The sequence below is a fragment of the Taudactylus pleione genome, unplaced genomic scaffold (assembly GCF_031769625.1).
Source record: "Taudactylus pleione unplaced genomic scaffold, aTauple2 ptg000540l, whole genome shotgun sequence".
NCBI lineage: Eukaryota > Metazoa > Chordata > Amphibia > Anura > Myobatrachidae > Taudactylus > Taudactylus pleione.
This window is the reverse complement of record NW_028284942.1, coordinates 1,016,188-1,039,377: the sequence shown is the minus strand read 5'-3', so window position 1 is coordinate 1,039,377 and position 23,190 is coordinate 1,016,188. Positions and strand designations below refer to the sequence as shown.

Here is a 23,190-nt window from a genome sequence, read left to right as displayed (position 1 = left end):
CACCCCCGCCAGTGATGTCACACACATCCCCTTACTAGCGCTATCATAGACACTAGGGACAGTTTTATAACAAGATATCCCACATCTATCCCTGAGTGATTATAGCCCATTAATGTAACAAACATAAAATATAAAGTGATTTAAATGGTAGAACAATAACACTATAAGATATTACACTATCAGTACATATCATAGCATCATACTCTGTGCTCAGGAGAGAAACACAGCAGGGAGCACAGTCTTACTATAGACACATAAATATACACAGAGACTACGCCCAGAGTGCCAGGAACACCCACATATAGGACAGTCCTTATAGCTCACACTTGTGGTGTCCTGGTGATGGCGCCACTAACCAAAGAACGATTTGTGTTGGTCAGTCTCTTCATTTCTGGAAAACAAACCACGCATCACAGTGATCATTTATGACATCACGTTTCTCTGGGCACCTGGCATCCTTGTATATCACAGGTCATTGCCGGTGGGAAAAAGGCTTATAGCAGGAATGTGTTTGTCAGGTATTTAGACCAAATGTCCAGTTACACGTCAATAAGAATTTACCCCAAGTCCCTGGAGCACGGTCCATGTTCTCCTGCACTCTTTTATGCTATTTTGGGTGATACAATTACAAAAGTGACCATACACGCTGCATAGTAACAATGAGTGTATATTATCTTGTAAGAGGAGATTAAAGAGCCCATCTCAGCAAATATATTAGGCATAAGATTTGCTCTTTAGATAAAATATTTTCACTCTCAGACTTTCCCATTTAAATGTGTGAGAATAATAATCCACAAGATCTGACTTTAATGTAATTTCTCTCAATCAGAGCATGTATGTGGCCTCTCACCTGTGTGACTTATCTCATGTGTAACAAGAGCTGATTTCTGTGCAAAACATTTCCCACATTCAGAGCATGGAAATTGTTTCTCACCTGTGTGGCTTCTCTGATGTCTAACGAGATGTGATTTCTGTGTAAACCATTTCCCACACACAAAACATGGAAATGGTTTAGCACCTGTGTGACTTCTCTGATGTATAACAAGATGTGATTTCGCTATAAAACATTTCCCACACACAGAACATGGAAATGGTTTCTCACCTGTGTGACTTCTCTGATGTATAACAAGATGTGATTTCTCTATAAAACATTTCCCACACACAGAACATGGAAATGGTTTCTCACCTGTGTGACTTCTCTGATGTATAACAAGATGTGATTTCTCTATAAAACATTTCCCACACACAGAACATGGAAATGGTTTCTCACTTGTGTGACTTCTCTGATGTCTAACAAGATTTGATTTGTGTGTAAAACATTTCCCACACTCAGAGCATGGAACCGGTTTCTCACCTATGTGACTTCTCTGATGTATAACAAGAGCTGATTTCAATGTAAAACATTTCCCACACTCAGAGCATGGAAATGTTTTCTCACCTGTGTGACTTCTCTCATGTATAACAAGATGTGATTTCTGTCTAAAACATTTCCCACACTCAGAGCATGGAAATGTTTTCTCACCTGTGTGACTTCTCTCATGTATAACAAGATGTGATTTGTGTGTAAAACATTTCCCACACTCAGAGCATGGAAATGGCCTCTCACCAGTGTGACTTCTCTGATGTGAATAAAGAACTGATTTATATGGAAAACCTTTCCCACACTCAGGACATGAAAATGGCTTTGCACGTATATTAGCTGGCTGACTTGCAATACGCTTTGTTTTCTTTGTAGAACATGTGGCATGTATATTATTGGAAAATATACTATCTACTCTAAGAGCTGTAATAGATGTACCGATATGTGAGTTATCAGGAGAACATGACATATCAGAAGGCTGAGATGACATATCTGTACTGTGGAGAACTGGAGAATCTCGTCTGATATCTTTTATTTCAGAATCTTGAGATATAATTAGATGCTCCTGCGATATATTCCATCTGTTACAGCCACCTGTTGGGAATATAATAAATGTACGGTAATATGAATGTTTTAACAAAATAAGGTTAATATAAAAAAAACCTCAAAGTGATGAATTTAAGACGTTTAAAAGGTACAATTTGTAACTGTGCTCTCTCTCTCTCTCTACATGTGTTTGTTTGGGACATATTTTTTTTTTTTTTAAATCTGTGCTTTTTTAAATCATTGCTTAATTTGCAATGTGAAAGGAGGATGTCAATATGACAGAGCTGAAATATGGTTTAAAATAATAAAACAATTGTTTGCATAATATAAAGGTGAAATAAAATACTGCTGCCTCCAGGACGGCAGAAGAGGTGCGCAATATCCACGAGCTGTAATGAAAGAAAAGCTGTAACTGCAAATGCTTACCACGCCTGTGTAATAGTCCCATTACCACGCCTGTGTAACAGTCCCCAATACCAGGCCTGTGTAATAGTCCCATTACCACGCCTGTGTAACTAATAGTCCCATTACCACGCCTGTGTAATAGTCCCATTACCACGCCTGTGTAACTAATAGTCCCATTACCACGCCTGTGTAATAGTCCCATTACCACGCCTGTGTAACTAATAGTCCCATTACCACGCCTGTGTAACTAATAGTCCCATTACCACGCCTGTGTAATAGTCCCATCACCACGCCTGTGTAATAGTCCCATCACCGCGCCTGTGTAATAGTCCCATTACCACACCTGTGTAATAGTCCCATTACGCCTGTGTAATAGTCACATGACCACGCCTGTGTAATAGTCCTGTAATAGTCCCATTACCACGCCTGTGTAATAGTCCCATTACCATGCCTGTGTAATAGTCACATGACCACGCCTCTCTAATAGTCACATGACCACGCCTCTCTAATAGTCACATGACCACGCCTGTGTAATAGTCCCATTAAGACTCTGCATGTCCTCTGCACATTTCTAGCAGAATTACATTTGTTTCTGGGTCTGCATGAGACTCACAGGATCGTAGAGTCGGGTGCTGGTTTTATTAGTGTCGCAGTAACTGTATTTAACTGTTTGTTAAAGTGAGACATTTTATTGATAATATTATGTTGATATTTACATAATGCATTATATTGTGTTATTGTAGGTAAAGGTTTTATATCCTCAGTAAATAAATGCGCTAATATCTTATTACACATCATATGCTAATGAAAGTCCCTATTTGTTGGGGCACACCCAGGGATCCACCTAAACTCCTAGAGTCTGGCTAGAGAGGTCATCACCTATAGCAACCACCTTTCCCATAGAGATTTATATTCTCACAGGTACTTGGATGTCCCCAGATCTTATACTCAACATAGTAGGAGCTTATAATGGAAACCAGGTGGCAGCAGAGAGTAAGCTGGAGCGGGAAACAGGGAGCAATGAAACCAGAGCCAGGTGACCAGTGCTGAGAACCAGGAAGTAGTAGCTGAAACCAGGGTCAGCAAACAGGCAGAGAATGAAACCGGTACTGAGCTGGAAGGTCGGGAAATCAGGTCAGGAGCCAGGGACAGGGTGCAGGAAGGTCTGGATGTTTAGGAACAAGCAGGAGGCCCACAAAGGCAGGAACAGGTGCAGGGAAGTCAGGGTTCCAGTAACAGGCAGGAGGTATAAGGGAGCACTTCAGCATCAATGGCAGACTGGATGCAATAAGAGTCAGTGAAGTCCTCACAGCCTCTTACCTAAGCAGACACCCAATCAGCATGCCCGCTGGGACAAGCCCCTAAGCGTAAGCGCGCTGCAGCTGCCAGGCAACAGCTGAGACCAGAAGGAGGTGCGGCCAGCGTGATGACATCATGCAGCGTCCTGGTAGCCTAGCAACAGCCGGAACGAGGCAGGGCTGTGTGAGCCGTTGCGGAGATTATACGAGTTCGGAGGATATATGATGAATATACGATACTGTGCTAAAGTTTTAGGCAGGTGTGGAAAAAATGCTGCAAAGTAAGAATGATTTCACAAATTCACAAATTGTTATTAGTTTACTTTGACCAATTAACAAAATGCAAAATGAATGAACAGAAGAGAAATCTAAATCTAATCAACATTTGGTGTGACCACCCTTTGCCTTCAAACTGCAAAACCATCTTGGAGAACTAACCACAGTTCTCTGGATGTAGACTTGCTGAAATCCTTCTGTCCCTTCATATAATCCCAGACAGATTTTATGATGGTGAGATCAGGGCTCTGTGGGGGCCAAATCATCACTTCCAGGACTCCCTGTTCTTCTTTACGCTGAAGATAGTTCTTAATGACATTGGCTGTATGTTTGGGGTCGTTGTCCTGTTGCAGAATATAGTTGGAGCCAATCAGATGCCTCCCTGATGGTATTGCATGATGGATAAGTACCTGCCTGTATTTCTCAGCATTGAGGACACCATTAATCCTCACCAAATCCCCAACTCCATTTGCTGAAATGCAGCCCCAAACCTGCAAAGAACCCCCCACCATGCTTCACTGTTGCCTGCAGACACTCATTATTGTACCACTCTCCAGACCTGCGACAAACAAACTGTCTTCTGTAAAGGTACCCAGCCATTAGCCGATTACACTGTACGATTGCACGATTACGAAATCGCAATTCAGTTATCGGCCAAAAATTGTGCATCCAAGTGTAGGAAATGCGTGCCCGCTGGTCGTTTCCAACAGTAATCATGCAGGCCAATCTGCCGATAACGACAGATTGTCCATGTTCAGGGATGACTGATGTGCCTACACTGAACTATCAATCCTTCAGTGTAGGCACTGCACCCCCTAGGGAAACGATGGTACAATTACGATGTCGTAATCGTACCGTCTTTCCCTGATCTACTAGTGGATAGGCACCATTACAGCCACATATTTGATATTTACTCATCAGTCCAGAGTATCTGCTGCCATTATTGCACCCCAGTTCCGATGTTTTTGTGCATAGTTGAGTTGCTTGGCCTTGTTTCCACGTAGAAGGCATGGCTTTTTGGCCACAATTCTTCCATGAAAACCACCTCTGGCCAGATTTCTCCAAATCGTAGATGGGTGTACCTAAGTCCCATTGGTTTCTGCCAGTTCTGAGCTGATGGCACTGCTGGACCTCTTCTGATTTCAAAGGGAAGCATGATGTGTCTTTCATCTTAGGCACTAAGTTTCCTTGGCTGACCACTGCATCTACGGTCCTCAACGTTGCCCGTTTCTTTGTGCTTCTTCAAAAGAGCTTGAACAGCACATCTTGAAACACTAGTCTGCTTTGAAATCTTTGCCTGGGAGAGACCATGCTGATGCAGTATAACTACCTTGTGTCTTGTTGCCTTGCTCAGTCTTGCCATGTATGGCCTGTTACATGAAACAGTCTTCCACAACCTCACCTTTGTAGCAGAGTTTAACTGTTCCTCACCATGTTTTAAGCCTCCTACAATGTTTCTGTTTCAGATAATTACTTTGTTTCAACCAACATATGAAAATGATGATCATTCTCACCTGTTTGTTATGGTTGGTTTATTATACACCTGACTATGGGGGTCATTCAGACCCGCTCGCGAGCGGGTCGATGTTGTGAGAATGCGCATGCGCGAGACCTGGCGAGCGACGACAAATATGTCGCTCGGGGTCTCGCACCAAAGGGGGCGTGCTGTCGATGGTGACTGACAGCACGCCCCCTTTGGTAGGCGTGCCGGCCAGACGGAGGCGCTCCTATGGGAACGCCTACCGTCTGAGTCCGGCCCCACTGACATCAGTAATGATGTCAGTGGGAGTGAGTTTGGCTCTGATAGAACCAAAGTCACTCCTGGGCTTGCGGCAGCGAGACCCTACCGCAGGGTCTCGTCGCAAGCCCGATGGTCGCGATGGTCTTTGACCATCGCTACCATCATCATGGACGCTCGCATAAGCTGTGGGTGGTAACCCACAGCTATGCGAGCGTCCAAAAGGCCGCTCCACATTTAAATAGGACGGCCCTGATTCAGAGCGAGCGCTCTGGTCAGAGCGTTCAGCTCTGAATCAGGCCCTATAATCATACAAAATCTCTGATGCTGTTTTGAAGGCAAAGGGTGGTCACACTAAATATCGATTAGATTTAGATTTCTGTACTGTTCGTTCACTTTGCATTTTATTACTTGATAAAAAAACTAAAAAAAACTAATAAAACTTATATTTGTGAAAGCTTTCTTACCTAGAAGCATTTTTTCCACACCTGCCTAAAACTTTTGCACAGCATTGTATATGGACAGATCCCAGTTTCTCCCAAAACTACACACACACACATTCTCACTAGGAGACCCTGTAACATACAAATAACTAAGACAAATCGGATGCATCATTTGAACTTTCCAATCAGAACTAGTGAATGTTGATTCCATGTTTTTGGACCTGTTATATTGACTGTATTATACTTTATTTATGACGTGCATCATTATAATCCTGTTTCAGCATGAAAGAACTAGAGCGTACTTTTCGAGTGTACAGCATTATTCAAAAAGGCCTATGCTATAATTAGCCAGTTTGGCGCTGACAGTGGCTGCATGGTCACAGACAGCCATGTCTATGTTACACTCACACTGCACACACAGTGACATGATGTGAGGGGGAGAGCAGGAGTATAATAGGGGCTGATGGCTCCTGATGTATGAGATACACCAGAGAGTGTGGGGAGGAGACTGGTCAGATCTCTGGGCTGGTAACACACAGTGACATGATGTGAGGGGGAGAGCAGGAGTATAATAGGGGCTGATGGCTCCTGATGTATGAGATACACCAGAGAGTGTGGGGAGGAGACTGGTCAGATCTCTGGGCTGGTAACACACAGTGACATGATGTGAGGGGGAGAGCAGGAGTATAATAGGGGCTGATGGCTCCTGATGTATGAGATACACCAGAGAGTGTGGGGAGGAGACTGGTCAGATCTCTGGGCTGGTAACACACAGTGACATGATGTGAGGGGGAGAGCAGGAGTATAATAGGGGCTGATGGCTCCTGATGTATGAGATACACCAGAGAGTGTGGGGAGGAGACTGGTCAGATCTCTGGGCTGGTAACACACAGTGACATGATGTGAGGGGGGGGAGCAGGAATATAATAGGGGCTGATGGCTCCTGATGTATGAGATACACCAGAGAGTGTGGGGAGGAGACTGGTCAGATCTCTGGGCTGGTAACACACAGTGACATGATGTGAGGGGGAGAGCAGGAGTATAATAGGGGCTGATGGCTCCTGATGTATGAGATACACCAGAGAGTGTGGGGAGGAGACTGGTCAGATCTCTGGGCTGGTAACACACAGTGACATGATGTGAGGGGGAGAGCAGGAGTATAATAGGGGCTGATGGCTCCTGATGTATGAGATACACCAGAGTGTGTGGAGAGGAGACTGGTCAGATCTCTGGGCTGGTAACACACAGTGACATGATGTGAGGGGGAGAACAGGAGTATAATAAGGGGCTGATGGCTCCTGATGTATGAGATACACCAGAGAGTGTCGAGAGGAGACTGGTCAGATCTCTGGGCTGGTAACACACAGTGACATGATGTAAAGGGGGAGAGCAGGAGTATAATAGGGGCTGATAGATCCTGACTCCCCCACTGAGCAGATACATTTCCCTCATTAGTTTGTACTGACAGAGGAGGGTGTAGGATTAGAGATTGCTGTAGTGACTGAACAAGGAGTATATGTGACTCTTTTCTGTAGTAAGTGATTATAACTCACCAGTACAGATATCTGTAGGGATTTCCTCCTCCTTACACTGCTGATCACTGCTCACGTACGTCTCTTCTTCTATCTGTTTCTTCTGCCTTATTATCAGTCACATACGTCTCTTCGTCTACCTGTATCTTCTGCCTTATTATCAGTCACATACGTCTCTTCTTTTTCTATATCTTCTGCCTCATCAGTCACATACGTCTCTTCTTCTCCCTCTGTATCTTCTGCCTTCATATCAGTCACATACGTATCTTCTTCTCCCTCTATATCTTCTGCCTTCATATCAGTCACATACGTCTCTTCTTCTCCCTCTATATCTTCTGCCTTAATATCAGTCACATACGTCTCTTCTTCTCCCTCTATATCTTCTGCCTTCATATCAGTCACATACGTCTCTTCTTCTCCCTCTATATCTTCTGCCTTCATATCAGTCACATACGTCTCTTCTTCTCCCTCTATATCTTCTATCTTAATATTAGTCAGCGCTGTACACTAAACAGAAATAGTTTTTTAATGTTTGATTTCATTACTAGACATTACACAGTAGGATATCAGTGTATAACACACACATCTTCTCTACAGATCATATAGTTTTAGTCACTTTGGTATTTTGGTGAGACCCTAAATCCCACCCACCTGATGCTCCGTAGGGATCCTGTGATTCTCCTCTGTGTTACTGTATACTATCCCATTCCCAGCAGTCATCTCTCCAATAAGCAGCTTGTTGGTGAGTTCCAGAATCTTCTGGTCATTGTCTCTCTCATGCATCAGTGAGAGTGGTGGAGGCACCGTGATGGGGCTCTGGGTCCTGCACAGTCCTCCCGACACACAGACGGCTGCTGGGTGTCTCACACTCATCGGATGTCTTCTTCACTACTGTGTAATCCTGTGTATTGGGGGAGACATCAATGAGAAGGTAAATTAAACTACACCTAAATGGGGCTGTTTATTCAGGTGGTTACTTTGCATAATATACAAGAATACAATTTTACAAATACATGTCTTGCAATAATCTCCTATATACAGGAAAATGTAGAGTATATAGTATCTCCTGCAGCTCCAACATCTTTGTGTCAATGACATAAAGAAAACACTATAATACGAGAAATGTAATAATGCCCAACTACAGTCAGAATTGAAACTAATACCTGGGAACAGCTGCTCTGAGTGATCTAGGTAAGAGTGATGTCACAGTGACCCTCCCAGATAACATCCCTGTATCATTAATATAGATATTAGCAATGTCACTGCGACACTCCCAAATCTCGTCACCTCCCAAGTCACATACCTGTATCATTAATATAGATATAAGGTATGTCACTGTGACACTCCTAGATCCTTTCACCTCCCCAGTCATGTCACTGTATTATTACTATAGATATAAGTGATGTCACTGTGACACTCCCAGATCCCCTCACCTCCCCAGTCATGTCCCTGTATTATTACTATATATATATAAGTGATGTCACTGTGACACTCCCAGATCCTCTCACCTCCCCAGTCATGTCCCTGTATTATTACTATAGATATAGTTGATGTCACTGTGACACTCCCAGACCCTCTCACCTCCCCAGTCATGTCCCTGTATTATTACTATATATATAAGTGATGTCACTGTGACACTCCCAGATCCTCTCACCTCCCCAGTTAGTACGTAGATGATCTCCAGGGTGAGATGTAAGATCCTTTCAGTCCTGTGACTCTCGTCCTTTTCCATCCTCGGTGAATCCGTGAGAATACAGAATGTGTGATGCGTAATAAAGGTTCCTCACAGCAGGACTGTCTAGGAATAAATAGAATATAATACACATCACAGAGAACACATGTAACAATGAGTAACCAGTAAGTCTCCCCTTTCCCCCCAGCCATAAATCCCTGGTCAGTGTCTGTCAGAGGTCCCTGTGACCCAGCCCCATAAGACTCCTCAGAGGCCGTCACACAATGCTGTACTGCATAATGTTACACCAATGCTCCTCTCCTGGCCGGGGGTCTTATTCCTCCCAGACACATATCAGATGCTCATTGCACCACTGGAAATAAATTACATCAGTGTTAGGACTCTGGCCCTCATTCAGAGGCGCTCGCAAGATGCGAGCGCTCGTTCTGAATGTGGACGGCCACTTCTCTTTTAAAAGTGCGGCCTCTTGGTCGCTAGCTAAGCTGTGGGTTACCACCCACAGCTTTAGCGACCGACCAGGTTGATGGTCGGGATGGTCAAGACCATCGCGACCATCAGGGCTTGCGACGAGACCCTAAGGTTGGGTCTCGGCAACCGCATGCCCCAGCGAGCTTCCTGCTCTGATCGAGCAGGAAGCTCCCCACTGACATCGCTGCTGATGTCAGTGTGGCCGCCCACAAAATGGCAGGCGTTCCTTAAGGAAGGCCTCCGTTTGTGAAACCACCCCCCCCGACGCCTACAAAATGGGGTGAGCTGTCGATCAACATCGACAGCGGCCCCTTTTGTAGTGAGCACTGGAGCGAGGGAATTACTCTCTCGTTCCGGGGTTTGCGCACGCGCAGTGTGACCGCTGCGCGTGTGCAGTGCCTAAACATCGACCCGCTTGAGAGCACTCAGCGCTTGCGACCGGGTCTGAATGAGGTCCCCTATCCTTTATATTGTATCTGGCCTGCAGTACCTCTGTGCCAACAGAGGTCCTCCTGGTGTATTCTGACATTGTCTCCTCAAATGCAGGAGTTAATAGCACTCCCCTGTTTAACCACCTCCACCTGCCTCACAGACAATTTATTTACTGTCCCTCATCATGCCCCCTGCTGGTCACTGATTGTTTTCCCTGGATTGTATTCCATGGCCTGAATCTGATCTCCTGCCTACTGGACTTCTGCAATCTGCAGCTCCACTGCTGTCTGTGAGTCTGTCTCATCTACTCTGCAGCTTTTTGCCTTTGCTTGTATCCAGTCTGTATATCACCAGCCCATAATATGTGCAGCTAAAGCCAGCTGGGCCTCTGCAAGCTGTTCCTCCTATTGCTGCATGTGACTCTGACTCATCTACTCTGCAGCATATGGTTCTTGTCTGTACCCAGTCTGTATATCACCAGCCCATAATATGTGCAGCTAAAGCCAGCTGGGCCTCTGCAAGCTGCTCCTCCTATTACTGCATGTGACTCTGACTCACCCACTCTGCACCATATGGTTCTTGTTTGTATCCAGTCTGTATATCCCCAGCCTATAATATGTGCAGCTAAAGCCAGCTGGGCCTCTGCAAGCTGTCCCTCCTATTACTACATGTGACTGACTCATCCACTCTGCAGCATATGGGTCTTGTTTGTACCCAGTCTGTATATCCCCAGCCTATAATATGTGCAGCTAAAGCCAGCTGGGCCTCTGCAAGCTGTCCCTCCTATTACTGCATGTGACTCTGACTCACCCACTCTGCAGCATATGGTTCTTGTTTGTACCCAGTCTGTATATCCCCAGCCTATAATATGTGCAGCTAAAGCCAGCTGGGCCTCTGCAAGCTGTCCCTCCTATTACTGCATGTGACTCTGACTCACCCACTCTGCAGCATATGGTTCTTGTTTGTACCCAGTCTGTATATCCCCAGCCTATAATATGTGCAGCTAAAGCCAGCTGGGCCTCTGCAAGCTGTCCCTCCTATTACTACATGTGACTCTGACTCATCCACTCTGCAGCATATGGGTCTTGTTTGTATCCAGCTTTGCAGAACTTTATGTTTCTGTTACCACCAGTTCCAGTCCGGTTCATGTATCACTCCTGGATTCTCTGCATTGCCTGCACTATGGTTTTGTTTCAATAAACAATTTATATGTCACTATGCTCCTGACTCCACAGCTGTCATTACAGGTATCCAGTTACATAACAATGGGACAGAAATGGGGGCTTTTCAGATAATTTAGTTTCTGTTTTAATGTCACCCGAGAAACAGACAATGTCAGACCCCATAATTACATAAAATATAATTACACAAATGACACTATTCACTCTATTTCCTAGAGACAAACATATTACATACATGCATACATACATAGAAATAACATTCATGCATAAATACATACATAATCAGAATGGGGCATTGCTGAGGTTTTGTCACAAGCTCTGGGAGAGATTCCTGAAATCCCCCATAACTCTCTCCTGGGACATGGCCAATACATTATCATTCCTCGCACATATATATGATACATTATTCCATTATAAAGACTCCCGTTGGCTGAGCATTACCACTATATGCTCCTTATTATGCCTGTCTATACCACTGATAAACTATCTGTTTCCTAAGCAAAAGACATACATTCAGGAGCCTGGAACCTTTTCAAAGCAGCTGTGAGGAATACAGACGGGACCTGGATCGCTTAGAGCAGCTGTGAGGAACACAGACGGGACCTGGATCGCTCAGAGCAGCTGTGAGGAACACAGACGGAACCTGGATCGCTCAGAGCAGCTGTGAAGAAAACAGACGAGACCTGGATCACTCAGAGCAGCTGTGAGGAACACAGACAGCACCTGGATCACTCAGAGCAGCTGTGAGGAACATAGATGCGACCTGGATCGCTCAGAGCAGCTGTGAGGAACACAGACGCGACTTGGATCGCTCAAGACAGGTGTGAGGAACATAGACGCAATCTGGATCACTCAGAGCAGCTGTGAGGAACACAGACGAGACCAATGGTAATATAAAGAGGAGAGAAGGAACTGGAGAGAAGATATCTACTGGAAGGAATATGTGCTACCACCAAAAAGATGAACAGAAAGAAATAATAAGCAATGTTTCCGATCAAGTCCTCAGTAATGCCCACATTTATCTCCTCAGCCAGGGATTATCCTTTTCTCTTACATATACAATGGGACATAGCCAATAGAACATATCCAATTATAAGGCCATTTACAGCTGTTTGCAAGAAAACTATTATTACGCCAATTTTACTCTAATAGAGAGCACAGCACAAATATAACAGCAAGGACTCTAGCAAGGACCAGGCATGCTCCATAGGAGAATTAGTGCTGGAAACAGGGACCATTTAAGCTACAGAGAAAGAATAAAAAAATTGAAAAACAAAAAATCCAAATTGTATCCAGATTTTACCATCTGTCCAGCGGTTGGATGTTATCTCCAAGGAACTGGACTCATTACAGCCACAACATCTAGGAGGAGCTGAACATCTAAGATCTAACAAAGGGTGGAGAAATATTATCATGAAGTCGTCCAGGAAAGTGTTACTATGGCCAACAACAATATGCAATAGGGAAGCAGCAAGAGAAACCACTATGATGTAAGCAGCTATGAGGAACCCTACCAATACACGGCAGCAGAGGCCATCAGAGCAGGGACAATACTCAGACCACTAGTAGCATTAGATGCATACACACAGCATATGCCCACCATCCTGCCCTCATCCCATCAGGGACAGGCAATCTCGCTGACAAAGCCGGCATATGCCGTGATGGACATCTGAGATTACATAGGACTAAGCTTCCTTCCCATGTAACCAGCAGCTCTGATGGCCTCACCAGATGGGTTGATAACCAGGGATACGGGGGTCTGTCTATACCGACACTAATCAGGAGGCTGGTATACAGGCAGTGACATACTTCCTCACAACAGACACCGTCATTATTAGTGTTCACTCTAGGTCCGGGGGCAGGCAGGGCGCCGGACCTAGAGTAAAGGCCCTTTTGTGAGCGCCGAAGGCACTCTTGTGCCCGAAAAGGGGGCGTGACCAATTAAAAGGGGGCATGTCTTTATGACGCATCCCTTTTTGTCAGTCTTGGGGGCGTGCCCGGCAATTACAGACATCACAGGCATCCCCTGAGCGTTGTGGTCACTGTGAATGGATGCATGCGCACGGCATCCATTCACCCTCAGTAACCGCTGCACTGCCATTCTCCCCACCCGCGTGCAGCCCGCGGGTGGAGGACAGAACCCGGGAACGCTAATTTTGAGTTATACTGTCCATATCCAATTCTCCTCAGGTACGGCGGGGGCTCCAATGGGGCTCTATATGCTGTAATTCCAGGATACAAAAACATTATGCGAGTACAAATATAACAGATTTTATGGTTCTAGACAAATAGGACTCTTCTCTAAGACTGAGGCTACATCCCTCTACCCCTTTTACACACAGGACGTAAGGATCAGAGAGTCTGACTATTAGTCACCAATGTATAATCATTCCAGGTGTTTCTGTATTACTTACACACTTTATTATAAACTCATCTTTATTATTATAGGCTTGAACAACTATTTCACTTATAACGCTAAATATTATCTATTGCTATTAATTACGTATCATTTAATTATTCACAGTCACAACACCCAGCAAGCACTTAATCATAATATACCTGAAAAGAATACACAGATTACATTTACATTACAAAATATTATCTGTTTAGTCTCACAAGTTACTTATCCACATCCTCAAACTTGTTTATAACTGTGAACCATTTAATTGGCGTGGTAGCATGTGATGTGACCGTAATCAGCTGTGCTTCAATAGAGAGGTCCATGACAACGCCACTGTGTCCCTCAGTTTTTCAGAGGACATCTGATCTATATATATGCAGAACGAATGCCCACTGACTCCCCGAACCACCCTGCAATACTGCGGCAGTCTGTTACCAACGAGATCACTTCAGAATGTCGTGATAAAGGCATTCTGGAGCACATGTGCCAGGGACAGATATTTGGCTGATCTCTGCAAGTACAGAGATTAGCTGCAGCAGGGGGCACTGATCATCAGGTAAGCTCTGCATGTGGGGAGTATTGCCCTTGGGGTGAGGGGTAATACTCCCAACGGAGTCTATAAGAATCAGGGGTTGGGGGGTATGCTCCAATAAAGTCATTTGGGGAGGAGAGGTTAAAAGGGTGGGCAAAAAAGTAAAAATTCATCAAAAGGTATTAATAATGGGGTGCCCCACATTGGTTATCCTCACCAGGAATATAAATACAGTCTTTGTTATTCCTGAAGTCAATACAAGATGATCTTTTTCGTCAGTAAAGTTGAGAGGTCTGGTTTTCGGCACATGGTAGTTCCTTGTTGTGTCCTGGACACCAATATATAATAATACCACATATCAGTGTGTGCTGGGAGCTGTGTTATACCCCCTCATATATCACTGTACGGTCTCCTCCCCCCTATAAAATAATAATAATACCCCATATCAGTGTGTGCTGGGAGCTGTATTATTCCCCCTCATATATCACTGTACGGTCCCCTCCCCCCTATATAATAATAATATGAGATATGGTAAGAACTTACCCTTGTTATCTCTATTTCTACGAAGTCCATAGGGTTCCACAGGATACCTTGGGGTATAGGTGATGACGTCAGGCATCGGGCACCATATAGTTAAGTTTTCAGCCTTCCAGGATGCACTAGGGTCCCCCTCCTTTACCCCGCCCCCGAGCCAAGGCATCTCAGTTACGTACCAAGCCATAGGCCGGAGGAGAAGGAAGAGAGAGAAAAAAGATCTGGACACACACAAGAATCACATTCTCACCAGAGGGAGACGGAAAAAACGGTGACCAGAGCAAAGCCCATCTGTAGCACAGGTGCGACAGGGCGGGAGTCCTGTGGAACCCTATGGACTTCGTAGAAATAGAGATAACAAGGGTAAGTTCTTACCATATCTCATATTTTCTACATCAGGGTCTATAGGGTATCCACAGGATACTTTGGGGATGTCCCAAAGCAGTATCCTTTAAGGGTGGGGACGCTCCTGTGTTGAAAGGAGAATCCACCGCCCGAAGGAAGCATCTTGAGAGGCAAAGGTGTCAAACGCGTAATACCTCACAAAGGTATGGACCGAGGACCAAGTGGCAGCCTTGCAGATCTGGACTGCAGAGGCATCACGTCGAGCAGCCCACGAAGGACCCACAGACCTAGTGGAATGAGCCCTCACAGAGGAAGGAACCGAAAGGCCTTCATGAAGATAAGCTTCTGAAATGGCCATACGAATCCAGCCTGCCAAAGTTTGCTTTGAAGCAGGCCAACCCTTTTTACGGAAGCCATAGAGGACAAACAAGGCGTCCGACTTCCTAAACGAAGTGCGGTCAACATAAATCCTTAAGGCCCGCACAACGTCCAAAGTGGCCTCACCCACCGAAAGATCCGGTGAGTTAAAAGCCGGCACAACGATTTCCTCATTGATGTGAAAACTGGAAACAACTTTAGGAAGGAAACCAGGACGAGTGCGCAGCACCGCCCTGTTCCTATGAAAAATCAGAAAAGGGGGTCTACAGGAGAGAGCCCCTAAGTCAGAAACACGTCTGGCCGAAGCAATGGCCGAAGGAAAATTGTCTTAGCTGTCAGCCATTTGAGGTCCACTGAGCCCAGTGGTTCAAACGGCGATCCCTGGAGAGCCCTCAGGACCACAGCTAAATCCCAAGGCGCCACCGGTGGAACAAAAGGTGGCTGAATTCTGAGAACACCTTGCATAAAGGTGCGCACATCAGGGATTGCAGCAATCCTACGATGGAACCAGACGGACAGAGCTGACACCTGCACCTTCAGGGACGCAAGGCGAAGCCCATGGTCCAGTCCCGCCTGTAGGAAAGCTAACACTCTAGACAGACGGAACTCCCGAGGAGCATAACCTCTCGGCCGACACCACTGGAAGAACGTATGCCACACACGATGGTATATCCTTGCAGAAGATGGTTTCCGAGCTCTTAGCATAGTTTGCACTACAGAGCTGGAAAAACCCCTGGACCTTAACATGGCCGTCTCAACAGCCACGCTGTCAAAGACAGCCGAGTCATGTCTGGGTGAAGACAAGGACCCTGTGACAGGAGGTCCGGGCGTAACAGCAACCGCAGAGGAATGTCCACGGACAGTCCCTGGAGGTCTGAGAACCAGTGCCTCCGGGGCCACGCGGGAGCTATCAACAGGAGCATCCCTCCTTCCTGTTTGAATTTTCGGATTACCCGAGGAAGAAGGGAAAACGGAGGAAACAGATAAGCAAACCAGAACGTCCACCGGACGGACAGAGCATCCACCAGAGACGCCTTTTCGTCTCTTGTGCGAGACCCGTACACCGGCAACTTGTTGTTGTGCCGTGACGCCATGAGGTCGATCTCTGGAAGACCCCACCTGTCCACCAGCAGTTGAAAGACGTCCTGGTGCAGAGACCATTCCCCCGGATGAACGTCCTGGCGACTGAGAAAGTCCGCCTCCCAGTTTAGAACTACCGGGATGAATACTGCTGATATGGCCGGGAGATTGCGCTCCGCCCAAACCAGGATTCGGGACACCTCCTTGAGAGCCGCCCGACTTCGGGTTCCTCCTTGCCGATTTATGTAGGCCACGGTGGTAGCGTTGTGAGACTGGACCTGCACTGGGTGACCTTGGAGAACCCGATGTGCCTGCTGGAGAGCACTGAACACCGCGCGGAGCTCCAAGATGTTTATTGGAAGCTGTTTCCGCCCGAGTCCACCTGCCCTGGAACAAGTGTGGACTCGTGACTGCTCCCCAGCCCCGAAGACTGGTGTCCGTTGTCAACAGGACCCAATTCGCCACCCAGAACGGACGACCCTTGTTGAGATGGGTCGTCTGCAACCACCAGGCTAGGGACAGGCAAACCTCCGGAGTAAGCACCATTGTCTGGGATTTTAGACTCTGAGGCAGTCCATTCCATTTGGACAGGATCAATTGCTGCAGAGGTCTGGAGTGAAACTGGGCATATTCCACCATGTCGAATACCGACACCATGGAGCCCAGTAACCTCATCGCCGAGTGCAGAGACACCCGACGATTCTGCAGACAACTGCGCACCCTCAACTGCAAGGCAGAGATCTTTTCCCCCGTCACAAAGATCCTTTGCTGTCCGGAGTCCAATAAGGCTCCGAGGTGCAGAATCCGCTGAGACGGGATCAGGGTGGACTTCTGCCAGTTTATCAACCAGCCGTGCCATTGCAGTACCGCAATGGTCAGGTCCAAGTGGCGTAGAAGGAGCTCTGGAGATCCTGCCACCAACAGAAGGTCGTCTAAGTACGGTAACATGCGGACTCCCTGCAGCCGCAGGAAAGCCGCCATGACCACCATCACCTTGGTGAAAACACGGGGTGCTGTCGCCAGCCCAAAAGGTAACGCCTGGAACTGAAAGTGGTTGTTGCGGATTGCAAACCCGAGGAACTGTTGATGGCGTAAAAGAATAGGGACATGCAGGTAAGCGTCCGTTATGTCCAACGACACCATGTAATCCCCAGGTCCCAGCGCCAGAATGATGGACCGCAGGGTCTCCATCCGAAACCTCGGCACCCGCAAAGACTTGTTGAGTGCTTTGAGGTTGAGGATCGGACGAAACTACCCATTGGGTTTCTGCACCAAAAACAGATTGGAATAGAAACACTGGCCCTTCTGGGAGAATGGAACAGGCACTATAACTCCAGCCTGGAGCATAGTGTGCAAAACCTTCCGCAGTTCCAAGGCTTTGTTCCGGTCTGATGGAAGACCCGTGAAGAATCGAGATGGGGGCCTGTGCCGAAAGGAGAGGGCGTACCCGTGAGAAACCACCTCGAGAACCCAAGTGTCTGTCGTGGTAACCGACCAACACTGGGCGAACTGCAGCAGGCGGCCTCCCACTTTGGGATCCCCCAAAGGGAGGCCCTGACCATCAAAACGCAGGCTTGTCATCTGGCTTAGGGGCCGGACGTCTGGTACTCCAGGCCTGCTTCCGGGGCTTGGCCGAATTTTGGGGGCCAGCCTGTCGGGGAAAGGAGTGTGCTTTAGGCCTACCCTGGGCCCTATAAGGCCGAAAGGACGACGTACCTGAACTGGAAGGAACTGCAGCAGACGGGAGACATGCAGATTTGGCTGCCGCCAGTGTGGCTACAATTTTGTCCAGGTCGGGTCCAAATAGGACTTTTCCATTAAAAGGCAAAGCTTCCAAGCCCTTTTTGGAATCAGCGTCCGCCTTCCAAGATCGCAACCATAAGGTGCGACGAGCAGCTACAGCTGCCGAAGAAATCCGAGACGCCAGGGTACTGATATCCAAGGCCGCTTCATTGATATAAGTGGCCGAGTCCCGGAGATTGCCTATCAACTCGGTCTGTTCAGCCGAACAGTCAGAATCGAAAGACGCCTCCAAAGTATCAGCCCAGCGCTCCATAGCTCTGGCTACCCAACAAATGGCCATAGCCGACCTAGCTGCCCCCCCCCCCCGCAAGGGAATAAACGGACTTTAGGCAGATCTCCACCTTTCGGTCCGTAGCATCCTTCAGGGAAGACATGGAGGGCATGGGCAATGTGGCACTACGGACTAGGCGTGTCACACGAGAATCCACCTGTGGAGGGGATTCCCACTTAGAAAAATAATTATCCGCAAACGGATAAGCCACCGCCAAGCTTCTCTGCGGCTGATACCGTTTGCCAGGATGTTTCCACGCCTCCTCTAAATGGTCCACTAACTGACCCGAAAGAGGAAACACTGTGGCATCACCCTTAATATCCTTAAAAAAGGCATATTTAGACTTGGACACCGGAGGATCTTCATCCTCAATCACTAAAGCTGTGCGGACCGCCCGAATAAGTCCAGGAATATATACCTTGGACCTAGCTTCCGATTCTTTAGTACGGAGAGGTTCCTGGTAGAAAGATCCAGGATCTCCCCATCATCAGACGTCACGTCGTCATCCTCATAAGGAACGGACAGAGACGCCATGGGCCGCTTATGTGGCCTCAACACAGACTCCCCTTGTAACACGTCCGACAGAACTTGTCAGAGAATTAACCCACGCAGGCTCCTGAGAGACCTGGGGAGGGGAAATAGGGGGACTGTGCGGTACCATCAATAGTCTCGGGAAATCCTGCATGGGTGATGACACCACTGACTGCTGGGACAATCCCATCTGTGAGAACGCAGGCTGCGGAGCTAACTGGCCCACTAGGGTTGTAAGCGCTTTGGCGAAACAAGCCCAGGGCGGCTCCTGTACCGGGGCCGATTACTGTCAGTAATCGGCCGCGCCAATAAATAACACTGCCGACATAGCCCCTCCGCGCTACCCTCCCCCTCCGCTATTGGTACCTTACATGTAGTACACAAAAGCTGGAGAGGAAAGTCACTCTCAGACATGATGGTAAGTATGTGACCCCTCTCACTGATACTTGTTAGTATAGTGTGAAACCACCCTGCAATCACCGCACTGCAAGGGCTTTAGCAGAAAGATCAGGGACAATGAAATGGCTGACAGTAGAAAATGAAAGTACAGGCAGCAGCGCTAGCAGAAGTCACATACAATGCAAAGAAAATCAATTCCTGCACTATCAGCGCTGATACTCAACTACGCAGACACAGAGCCTGGTAGGACACAGCGCTGCATACACAGACCTGAACCAATGGAGGAGAGGTATGCCGGGGGACCCAGACCGCGATTCCACCGCTCCAAAGCTTCCAACAGCGTTCACCATGCATTCTTAAAGATGGCCACCGAGGAGCATAGAGGAGGCCGGCCTGGGGGAGGAGCGTTTCCACAGGACCAGTCAGCACAGTGCAGAGAGGGCTGTGTGCAGCGGGGGAGGTGTCGGCTGTGTACAGGGAAGGCGCGCTCCCCTGGCATGCAATTAACCCCTGGGACGCCGCAGCGCTACCGCTCAGCCGCGGTCCGCTGTCCCAGGGGGGTAGTGGAGTCGCAGGTTATGTACCTGGCTCCACGCTGCAGCCAGTCCCCAGGGAGCCCCCTGCCTGGGGACTCTGGACCATGTTTCAGCAGGGTCCCACCGCGGGACCCCGCTGCTTACCTGCTGCCCCCTTGGATCCGGCTATGGTCCCAAACATCTGGGGTCACCGCTAGCTGTGACCCCAGATGCTTACCAGCATCCCCGGATCGGTACCGGCGTTCTGGTACCGGCGGGGGTGTAGGGAAGACAGCATGGACGTCAGCACTGACTGTCCATGCTGTACTTCCAGATGTGCAGCCACAGCTGCATTGAAGGAAACTTCAGGGGCTCTTCTTAGCCCCCCTCTAACAGGTGCATCCGACTCCAGCCGGGCACCAAACGAAACTGAGATGCCTTGGCTCGGGGGCGGGGTATAGGAGGGGGACCCTAGTGCATCCTGGCAGGCTGAAAACTTAACTCTATGGTGCCCGATGCCTGACATCATCACCTATACCCCAAGGTATCCTGTGGATACCCTATGGACCCTGATGTAGAAAATACCACATATCAGTGTGTGCTGGGAGCTGTGTAATACCCCCCTCATATATCACTGTGCACTCCCCTATATATTAATAATAATACCACATATCAGTGTGTGCTGGGAGCTGTGTTATTCCCCTCATATATCACTGTACAGTCCCCTCCCCCCTATATAATAATAATACCACATATCAGTGTGTGCCGGGAGCTGTGTTATTCCCCCTCATATATCACTGTACACTCCCCTATATAATAATAATAATACCACATATCAGTGTGTGCCGGGAGCTGTGTTATTCCCCCTCATATATCACTGTACAGTCCCCTCCCCCTATATAATAATACCACATATCAGTGTGTGCTGGGAGCTGTGTTATTCCCCCCTCATATATCACTGTACAGTCCCCTCTCCCCTATATAATAATACCACATATCAGTGTGTGCCGGGAGCTGTGTTAATAACATAATATATACAGGACGCGTTACCTAGCTCCGCCTGTCTGGAATGTCTATGACAAAATGGCAGCTAAAGCCCCTGAGGCCTCGCCCTCGCGCTCTGTGACTTAGAGACTATAAGAATATGGCCGCCGGTCACCGTAGATGAGGACACCATTACACTATATAGCTGTTACTCTAGTGAGCGGCAGGTGCAGGTGGTTGCTAGTTCCGTGCCGTCCTTCCCGCTTTGTACCTCCTGATTGGCTACTCGCTTCTGCCAATCACCGCTGTGAAGCGAATGAGAGGAGGGCGGTCACTAAGGTAAGAGGGGCGGGGCAGACAGTAGCCATAGCTAAGGTAGAGAGGGGCGTGGTTATCTAGAGGGGCGTGTCTTTGTGTATAACTGCAGCTTCCGGGTGACGGTCCCAACAGGAATAAGCAGCAGGTGATGGTATTTATTGTTATTATACAGGGGGAGCAGACTGTCGTGCCTCATTATCATAAAGGTTTATCAGACACCAGTGTTCTGTGTAATACAGGTGGGGCTGAACCTTTTGTTACAAATATACAGCTGGAGCAGACTCTGGTGTTGTATTCTCTTTATACAGGTGGAGCAGAAACCAGTGTTGGTATAATACAGGTGGAGCAGAACCTTTTGTTATAATAGTACAGCTAGAGCAGACTGCTGCATTATTTTTATACAGGTGGACCAGACCCCAGTGTTGGTATAATACAGCTGTAGCAGACTCTGGTGCTGTCTTATCATTATTCAGGTGGAGCAGTCCCCAGTGTTGGTATAATACAGGTGGAGCAGGCTCTGGTGTTGCATTAGCATTATTCAGGTAACAACAACTAATAATAAAACATAACCTGTAATAGTGTCAGTAAGAAATGACCGAGGTGTTATCTGTAATAAGTCAGGAAATACACAGAATGTAACAGAAAGAGGATATAAAGCCTGGTCTAACCAGGGCCAATAACCCCTCAGCACTGACCAGCTGTGTGATGGGAGATGTATATAGTGATTATCTGTATCATTTGTGGTCAGACATATACATCATGGCCCAGTGCTGTGTGTGTGTATAGAGAGAGAGAGAGAACGGATGTGCGGCACTCACAGCATACAACATCAGCTGACAAGAGGCGGTGGGGTATATCATCGTTTTAGTCCAATAAAGACTTTTTTTCAAGATAACAAAGCTGTACACAAACATACCTTATATACAGGCATCTCACCACACGTGAAGCCGTTCCCCCGGCTCTGGGACTGCGCACCCACCCGGCGGCGCTGCTGGATGACATCATCACGCTGTCAGCGTGAGAGAGGACGCTCATACCTGTGACACCATCACCATGGTTACTAAAGTAACTCCTAATGGTCAAAAATGAATACATATAAAAAGACATATAAAGAAACACAATACACATACATGACTACCTATTGCACCAATCACATGGCTCTCAGCTGGGTGCTAAGTAATGGTAACTTTAGTCGCTACAAGCTAAAGAGACCCCTAACAGCTGACATCTTGGACCAATATCAAGAAAACAGCCCACAGAGAAGCTAATACATAAACTTTATGTTACCATTATACGCACAAAGTCAGAAAAGCTGACACATCAGTGCGATATTGGAGAACCCACAGTTGGGCTACTAATTGAATTTATAGTGCCTTTGTACCTAAGGCTCCATGAGGACAGATTAAAGTTCCAAAAAACTAGCATATGAAATACTTTCATTTAGGCACCTAGGATGGACCACATCCAAACAGGATATCCAACGTGCTTCACACTGTAATAATTTTGAAGCTCGATCACCTCCACGCAAAGGGGGGGGGACGTGGTCAATCATACGGTAGCGTATGCTGGCAAAGGGATGTTTAAACATGGCAAAGTGCCGAGCTACCGGCTGCTCACTGGTGCCTGATTCTAGGGCTTGACGAATGGCGGAGCGGTGTGCCGCCATACGCTCCTTAAATTTCCTTTCGGTCTTACCAATGTAGGTGAGGCCGCATGGGCAGATGACT

General features: G+C 47.3%; 1 protein-coding gene and 1 pseudogene across 2 annotated transcripts in view; one reads left to right on the top strand and one right to left on the bottom strand.

Annotated features, from left to right (window-relative positions):
• Positions 1–23,190, top strand: part of LOC148500910 (uncharacterized) — a 542,640-nt gene that overhangs the window by 297,604 nt on the left and 221,846 nt on the right. The gene's annotated exons all lie outside the window — the stretch shown is intronic.
• LOC148500912 (uncharacterized) overlaps positions 822–23,190 on the bottom strand; it is a 229,530-nt pseudogene continuing 207,161 nt past the window's right edge. The window contains exon 13 of the transcript XR_015870105.1: positions 822–1,654. The product of XR_015870105.1 is annotated as an uncharacterized LOC148500912 (transcript). The remainder of the gene's footprint in view (positions 1,655–23,190) is intronic.